This window comes from Aegilops tauschii, chromosome 2 (genome assembly GCF_002575655.3).
Source record: "Aegilops tauschii subsp. strangulata cultivar AL8/78 chromosome 2, Aet v6.0, whole genome shotgun sequence".
NCBI classification, from domain to species: domain Eukaryota; kingdom Viridiplantae; phylum Streptophyta; class Magnoliopsida; order Poales; family Poaceae; genus Aegilops; species Aegilops tauschii.
In genome coordinates this window covers 131,179,534-131,188,301 of record NC_053036.3, presented here as the reverse complement: position 1 = coordinate 131,188,301, position 8,768 = coordinate 131,179,534, and positions in this window count along the sequence as shown.

Sequence of the window (8,768 nt, the reverse complement as noted above, 5' to 3'; positions counted from 1 at the left end):
ATCAATGACTCTGGCATTAACAGTTGCATCTGAGGATGAATAGTCAGAGTCTTCAAGTGAGGGAGTCTGACGCAGGACAACATTCCTGGGAGGAGTGGAATCAAACTTGAATATTTTGGTGAAGCCATCGTCTTGAAGATTAGCTTCAACACTGAGCAATGTCAGACTCTTCCATGATCTCCGACAGGTTTCGTGAGTGACAAATGCATTCTTGGTGGAAAGGTTGCGAATACGGTTGACGTCCACCAAGAGGCTTTGCATCTGACGCTTCAGCCAGTAGTGATGCTTATCTTGCTTTTGATGCAAGGCAACGAGAAGCTCTCGGTCATTGAGAACAAGAGAATGCTTTCGAGGCCTTTGAGCTATTGTGCTTTCAGTGGCTTCAGTATGGGCACGATGAGGTGCACGTGTATTGCCAGCCAAAGGGTAAACACGAGTGGCAGCCAGAACTCCTTCAATGGGCTGAGTGAAGCTTTGGTGATCAGCATTGTGAAGATAAATAGGCTCCTTGGCAGGCTCTGGGTAGATGGCTTCGACAGACATATCAACCTCTAGCAAGAATATCAGATGGTTGCGCGCAGACGGCTGATAGTTGACCGCAGAGTGAAGCTTGATAAGGCACATAACCCATGGAGCATAGAATTTCAATCCAAAAAGATCAGAGCTAGATGCAGCCAATTGCCTGATGAAGAAATCTTGAGCATTGAAGCTGATGCCATTGAAGATATAGAAAACCAATGTCTTCATTGCTCCTTCAAGTTTGGCTGCAGGAGAATGTCCCTTGATAGGCCATAGAGTTCGCCTGATAATATGGTAAATAGTGTGGGGCAGATACTCTAGGTCTTCAATAAAGAATTCCCGTGGATATTCAGCATCGCGTGGCAGTGGCTTCTTCATGCTCAGCATTTGGCTCATGTTGGGCTCAGGCTTCTGGAAGATGCTCTCCAAAGCATTGCGGTGAAGCTGACAACCAGGTTCATATAGTTCACCTGGAGTGGGCAGACCAGTGAGCTCAATAATGTCAAGAGGTTTGGCTTCGTGATGAACATTTCCTGTCATCCACTCAAGGATCCATGTCTCCGGATCCCTGTTGTAGCCGCGAATGTGGAGGGTGGCATAGAATTGTAGCATAAGCTCTTCGTTCCAGTGCTCTTTATCAGTCACAAATTGCACCAGACCAGCATCCCGGAAATAGTCAAGGGCTTCTTCTAAGCAGGGCAGTCCAGTAATAGCTTCACAGTCTAGACGCATATGGGGAAAGATGCTCCCTTGATCATAAAGAACACATGAATAGTAACCGCGCTGCTGATAGCTCCAGAACCGATTAGATGAAATTCTTGGCTTCGAGTAGGGGTTCTTGGCACTATCAAAGAAGGTGTTGTGTGCAATGAAGCCATTTGCATTGAAGGATCATGGTGAAGTTGCAGTTCCTGGAAACCTTGGCAACCTTGGCTTAGGCTTCTAGACCTGAGGCCTGTGCTCGACATGATAGTCAAATTGTGGACCTACAGCAGGTGGAGGAACCAGAATGAGCCAGTGAAACATGACAGGTTGGCCACGATCAAATGCCAGCTCAATAGTGTGTGGCCTTGGAGGCGGTACAGGAGCATCGGCATTGACGTGAGCTGCAGGTGGTATAATGGCTTCAGGTGGAATATTGACTTCAGGTGCATTGGAAGCTTCAGGCGCATTAACTTCTGGCGCCACATTGACTTCTGGCGCCACATTTGGTTCTGCCATGAGAACGTCATTGGCTTCAGTATTGGTGTTTGTGTCCGCCTCAATGTTATCAACCTCAACTTGAGTAGCTGGAGGGTCGGACACGTTCTCCTCGAGAACAACTTCTTGGTTGGACGGGGGTGTAGCAACACGTTCTTCTTCTTGACGGGGTTCTTCTTGTTCATCGGTTGATGCAGCCAGAATGTCTTCAGCAGCTTTGGCTTCAGACTCTGAGATGTTCATAGTTGGAGTGGCTTCAGGAAACACTTGGCGTGATACTGTGTGGTGGTGCTCTTCTCCTTCTGGAACACTCGAAAGAGTGACTTGGGGCCTTGGTCCTTTGCGAAGCCTGTGAAAAATGGGCGACGCTTGTGGAGAGGGAGTTGGCTGGGCCTCAAAGTCGTCATGATCAAGCACCGGAGTGGTGACTTGAGTTGGGGAAGTACTTGGTGATTCTTCTTCACGGGGGAAGTCTTGAGGGTGATCAGCCCATGAATCATCCTGAGCAGTTGGCGTCAGAGGATGACCAATGCTGATGAGTTCGATGTTCCTTAGAATAGGAGATGATACCATTTTGTGCTCGATCTGAGGAAGGACTTCATCATCATCTACATTGTCTTGGGGACAAATGTCTTCAGCTGCGGTGTGGTCAACAGCTGGATCTTCTTGAGCTTCAGGAGCCTCTGTGGTAGCAGGCTCGTGAACTATCAATCGACGCTCTTGGTATGTGGACGCGGGACAAGCAACTGAGATTGGCTCGACAACAAGGGGCTCTGTGGGAGCAGCCCGATCTTTCTTCTTTGTCTTTCTTTTCTTGGTTGGTGGAGCATCATCAGTGGTGTTCTTCTTCTTGCACTTTCTGGCTTCGGCTTCTGCTGTCCTTGTTTTCTTGAGTTCTGAAGCTACTGTGGGGACCTTTGGCTTCACGCCTGTCATACTAGCGGGGAAGACAATGCGAGGTTCTTCCCGCCTGGATGCTTCAGCTGGGTCCACAGCAAGCTTCTTCTTCTTCTTGGCAGCCATCTTGGGGTCGATGCCGGGAAGCCCAAGGGCCTTGCGCTTCTCAGCTTCATTGTAAGCTTGAACACATTTGGCAGCGAGGAGTTTCATGCGCTCGCGTGAACGTTTAGCTTCGTCACGTTTCTTGTGAAACGCCTCCTTGAGCTCATGCATCATTTGCTTGAAGTTTTGGACATCAGTCACACTGAGCTTGGCCATATGCTTCTTGAACTGGGCTTTTTCATAGTCAATTTTGATCTCCAGTTCAACAATTCTCTGAGCTAGAGCCAGCTCAGGAGCAATGGCTCCATGGAAGGAGACGCTGAGGCGAACAGGAAGCTGAAGATCATCAAAACTAAGGTTTGGGCTATCAAACCACTCATCACTGAACTTGTTCAGGATGTCCACATCGAAGAGGGGGAGATCGTTGAAGATTTCTGCCTCTTGCTTGATCTTTATTAGCAGCTCGAGAGCATCGTTGCCAAGGTCGTCATCACTTGACAGATCAATGTCATCATTCTCATTCCTCAGAACGGCAGCTGGGGTCAGTGCTTGACCAGTAATCTGCACGGGCTTCTTCTTCTTCTCAGTCTTAGAGATGCGAGAAAGATCTTCTGAATGCACACTTGGTGCAGGAGGAGCAGTGGCCAGAGGCTTCACACGCGAAGCTCTTGGTGCAGTGGAGGGTTTGAAGCCTTAGGTTTCTTCTGCTTCTGTGGTTTTGGCGGAGCAGGTGCTTCATCAGAATCAGCTTCATCTCCAGACTGATTCACTGTGGCTCTCTGAGCGGCAATGTAGGAGAGGAGACCGTCAAAGTTGTTGAAGGGGCCGATGACATTGGGATTGGCATCACGTGTGCCATCAGCCCGAGGAGCAGAAGGACCGGGGTTGAAGTCTATTCCCAGTGATTTCTTGTTCTCTTTGGCTGATGCCTTTGCAGTCTCAAAGTTGCGCTTGAAAAGATTATTGTCATGACACCATAGCAATGATGATGGGTCGGCATTGGTAGGATGTGGTCCACGGACCATACAGGGGTAGAAACCCTGAGCAATAGCTTCAGCTCTGTTCTTGGGTTGAAGATTTCGAAAGAGAATATCACCCCAAGGACTCTTGATGGCATTCTTCTCAGCATACTCCTGGGTCACGAACCTTTATTTGAACCATTGCTCGGCCCAATATCGTCGAATCCACTGGATTCGAGTTTTGCGCTGATTGTAATCCTCTTCTGGATCAGTCTTGTACAGCTCATAGAGATCTGGTGGCAAATCCCTTGATGTCCCCCCACGGCGCTGCCTGCCGCCCTTCCTTGCAGACTTTTATGTGGCCATGAAGTTCAGTCTGAATGGCTTCAAAACTGTCAAAGTCTTCTGTCTGCTGGTCAGACAAGAACTAGCTTCGGGAGAGTTAATGTGATGCTGTAAGAATTCTGCAAATGAATGCGGACTATGAGAACCAAGGGATTCTCCCATGGACATGTACCTGTGACAGCATTAGAGATGCGAGGGAAGGGGAAGAGGTCATATGCATTCTCAGAAGATTTTGAAGATAAATCAGTTTGAAGACATTGACCTCATAGCGCGAAGACATTCACTTATATGTTGAGCGTTGGTTCTAGATTTGTACGAATCCAAGAATAGGTACAAGTGAGGAATCTAACTATGTGTGAAGCATAAGTGGATATACTAGGCATATTATGAGATGCAGAATAGGATAGATCCAAATTTGTGGCCTCAGAAACTACTTTTGGTGAAGAAAGATGAATCTATCGGATCAAAAAGGCAGTAAAAAGTGAGTTTGAATTACCACACAAAGAACTGCTAGACGGAGTAGAGAGGAGGCCGAGCAGTTCGATCTTCCGTGCCCTAACTTGGCGATGGAGGACACCTACGGCGGCGGCGGAGAAGACCAGGTCCGCGCCCGGCGTGAGGACGGCGTCGGTGAGGTCGCGGTAGCTAAGCTCTTCATCGCCGGCGTCGTCGAGAGCTAGCGGTGGCGCTAGGGTTTGTCGAGGTGGAGAGGTGGAAGAAAGATTTTGACCGTGATGTGATGTGCATTTATAGGGAGAGGGACAGCACAGCGCAATTACGCAGGTGCCCCTGGCGGTTCACATCTGAGGGACACGTCGCGAACAAGCAACACATTGGAAGTTGTTCCATGTTCCCGCGCACGCCTGGACTGTCGGGTGGTCGTTCTGGCTTCTCCGGGTTTCAGGCAATAAGGATTGAGCATTTAAAACAGATTCAATGTTTGTCTCTGTATCTTCTGCTGACAAGGATGCAGAGAAGACATTCGACGGTTTCAATAGAATCCATATGATTTGGATAGATAGAATTTGAGGAAGAATCATAGAGGAGGTTAGGGTCCGATCACATTCACTTAGTTCAAAAGATTCAAACGAGAAGACATAGCTATAAGTGAATGCTGTAGAGGATAGAACACAAATATATGTAAATATCTGAGTGAGACTAAATCATCAAAGTGAAGATCATCATGAAGACAAATCAATGTTGAAGATAAATCAAACGCGAAGACTTAGCAAATGTAAAGCCAAGAAAAACACTCCAAATAAGAATTTGGTGGTGGCGTTACCCACCTTATAGGAAGTATTAGACCCAGACACGGCGCACAATTATCGTGGCGATCCGAAGTCAAATTCCACATTAATGTATTCACACTCAGAGTGTAAGTCTTCATTGATTGAAGATATACATTACTTCGTGTGTTGCACATCTAAGTCATCAACATGCATAAGTGTTAGGATGTGTGCCTAATCACAGGACATTCGAGGATTCCAAGATATTTAGCTCACACCGCAACTTGCAAAACCTTTTCTCATCCAAGGGCTTTGTGAAGATATCTGCCAATTGCTCTTCAGTGTTGACGTGAATGATATAAATATCTTCCTTCATGACATGATCTCTGAGAAAATGATGACGAATTTCAATGTTCTTTGTCTTCGAGTGCTGAACTGGGTTGTTGGCAATCTTGATGGCGCTTAGATTATCACAGTAGAGTGGTACTTGCTTCAGATGGATGCCATAGTCCTTGAGTGTTTGCTTCATGCGTAGAAGCTGAGTGCAGCAAGATCCAACAGCAATGTATTCAGATTCAGCAGTGGAGAGAGATACACAGTTCTGCTTCTTTGAAGACCAATAGACAAGTGATCGTCCCAGAAAGTGACATGTGCCTGATGTAGACTTGCGATCCACCTTGTCACCAGCATAATCAGCATCCGAGAATCCAACTAGATCAAACTCTAAGCCCTTTGGATACCATAATCCTAGTGTTGGGGTGTAAGCCAAATATCAAAGAATTCGCTTCACAGCTAAGTGATGCGATTCCTTTGGTGCCGCTTGGAATCATGCACACATGCAAACACTAAGCATGATATCTGGCCTAGATGCACATAAATAAAGTAAAGAACCAATCATGGAGTGGTATACCTTTTGATCGAACTCTTTACCATTGGCGTCAGGACCCAGATGACTTTTGGCTGGCATTGGCGTCGTGTAACCTTTGCAGTCTTGCATTCCAAACTTCTTCAGGCAGTCTTTGAGATATTTCTCTTGAGATATGAAGATGTCGTTGCTTTGCTGACGAATTTGAAGACCAAGGAAGAACTTCAGCTCACCCATCATGGACATCTGATATTGCTCTTGCATCATGTGTCCAAACTCATCACTGTATTTCTGGTTAGTGCAGCCGAAGATAATGTCATCCACATATATTTGGCACACAAACAGTTCACCATCATATGTCTTCGTGAAGAGTGTGGGATCCAGGGAACCAGGTTTGAAGCCTTTGCTCTTCAGGAAGTCTTTGAGTGTGTCATACCAAGCGTGAGGGGCTTGTTTGAGGCCATACAATGCCTTGTTAAGCTTGTATACCATATCAGGATGTTTTGGATCTTCAAAGCCAGGTGGTTGTGCAACATACACTTCTTCAATCTTGCCATTGAGAAAAGCACTCTTCACATCCATTTGATACAGAAGGATGTTGTGATGATTTGTGTAGGCTAGCAGTATGCGAATGGCTTCAAGCCTAGCCACAGGAGCAAATGTTTCATCGAAGTCAATCCCTTCAACTTGAGTGTATCCTTGAGCAACAAGACGAGCCTTGTTTTTGACGACTTGACCATGCTCATCTTGCTTGTTGCGATATATCCATTTGGTGCCAATGATATTGTGCTTACGAGGATCAGGACGCTTGACTAATTCCCACACATTGTTCACCTTGAACTGTTGAAGCTCTTCTTGCATTGCTTGAATCCATTCAGGTTCCATGAAGGCTTCAACAACTTTCTTGGGTTCTGATATTGAGACAAATGCAAAGTGCCCACAGAAATTTGCTAGCTGTGTTTCTCTTGAACGAGTGAGTGGACCTGGTGCATTGATGCTATCAATTATCTTCTCAATCTATACTTCATTTGCAACAGGAGGATGAACTGGACGAAGATTTTTCTCTTGCTGATCATTGTCATCATTTGGAGGATTGTCTTCAGGCTGAGCATTGGCTTTAGGTTGATTAGGTGCAGAAATGATGAGTTCCTCTTCAGCCTGTGCCTCAGAAGGTATGATCTCTCCAGTTCCCATGAGCTTTATGGATTCACTAGGTGGATCTTCATCTAGCACATTTGGCAGGTGCTCTCTTTGCGAGCCGTTAGTCTCATCGAATTGCACATCTACAGTTTCAACCACTTTATAGTGAAAGAGGTTGAAGACTCTGTAGGAGTGTGAATCCTTTCCGTAACCAAGCATATAACCTTCATGTGCTTTCGGTGCAAATTTTGAAGTGTGATGTGGATCCTTGATCCAGCACCTAGCACCAAATACTCTGAAGTAACTGACATTTGGCTTCTTACCAGTCAGGAGTTCATAGGATGTCTTCTTCAGAAGCTTGTGAAGATAAACACGGTTGATGACATGGCATGCAGTATCAATGGCTTCGGGCTAGAACTTTCTTGGAGTCTTGTATTCATCAAGCATCGTCCGAGCCATCTCAATGAGGGTTCGGTTCTTGCGCTCCACGATGCCATTCTGCTGAGGAGTGTACGGAGCGGAGAACTCATGAGTGATGCCTAATGTATCTAGGTAAAGGTCGAGGCTGGTGTTCTTGAACTCTGTACCATTGTCACTTCGGATATGCTTGATCTTGACGCCATAGTTATTCATGGCACGGTTGGCGAAGCGTCTGAAGACATCCTGCACTTCAGTCCTGTAGAGGATTATATGCACCCACGTATATCTTGAATAATCATCAACAATGACAAAGCCATAGAGACAAGCAGTTGTAGTGAGAGTAGGTAGTGAGTAGGGCCAAATAAGTCCATGTCTAGCAGCTCGAAGGCTTGAGATGTCGTCATGATTGTCTTCAAGGGATGCTTGGCCCTAGTCATCTTTCCAGCTTCACAGGCACCGCATAAGTGATCCTTCTTGAACTTGACTCCCTCGATGCCTATGACGTGCTTCTTCTTCGCGAGAGTGTACAGATTCCTCATGCCCGCATGTCCTAGCCTCCGATGCCAGAGCCAGCACTCTGAAGCCTTTACTAGAAGACATACGACCAGCTGTGGTCCTGCTAAGAAATCTACCATGTACAAATCATCTTTTCGATACCCTTCAAAGACTAGAGACTTGTCAGATTCCATTAGTACAGGGCAACGATATTTTCCAAATATCACAATCATGTTCAAGTCACAAAGCATTGAGACAGGCATTAAGTTGAAACCAAGGGATTCAACAAGCATCACTTTATCCATGTGTTGATCCTTTGAGATTGCAACTCTACCTAGACCCAATACCTTTCTTTTACCAGTGTCAGCAAATGTGATGTGACTTTTGTCAGATGGACGTAAGGTTGAATCCATGAGAAGACTTCGATCACTAGTCATATGATTAGTGCATCCGATGTCCATAATCCATTCTGAAGACTTTGGTGTCATACCCTACAGTACAGTTAGGGGGATAGGCTTCACCATGAGTATTGTGAAGCATAAACATTTGACGGACAAGAGGATTATCAAAGCTTAGATCAAGGTTAGGACTGATAGG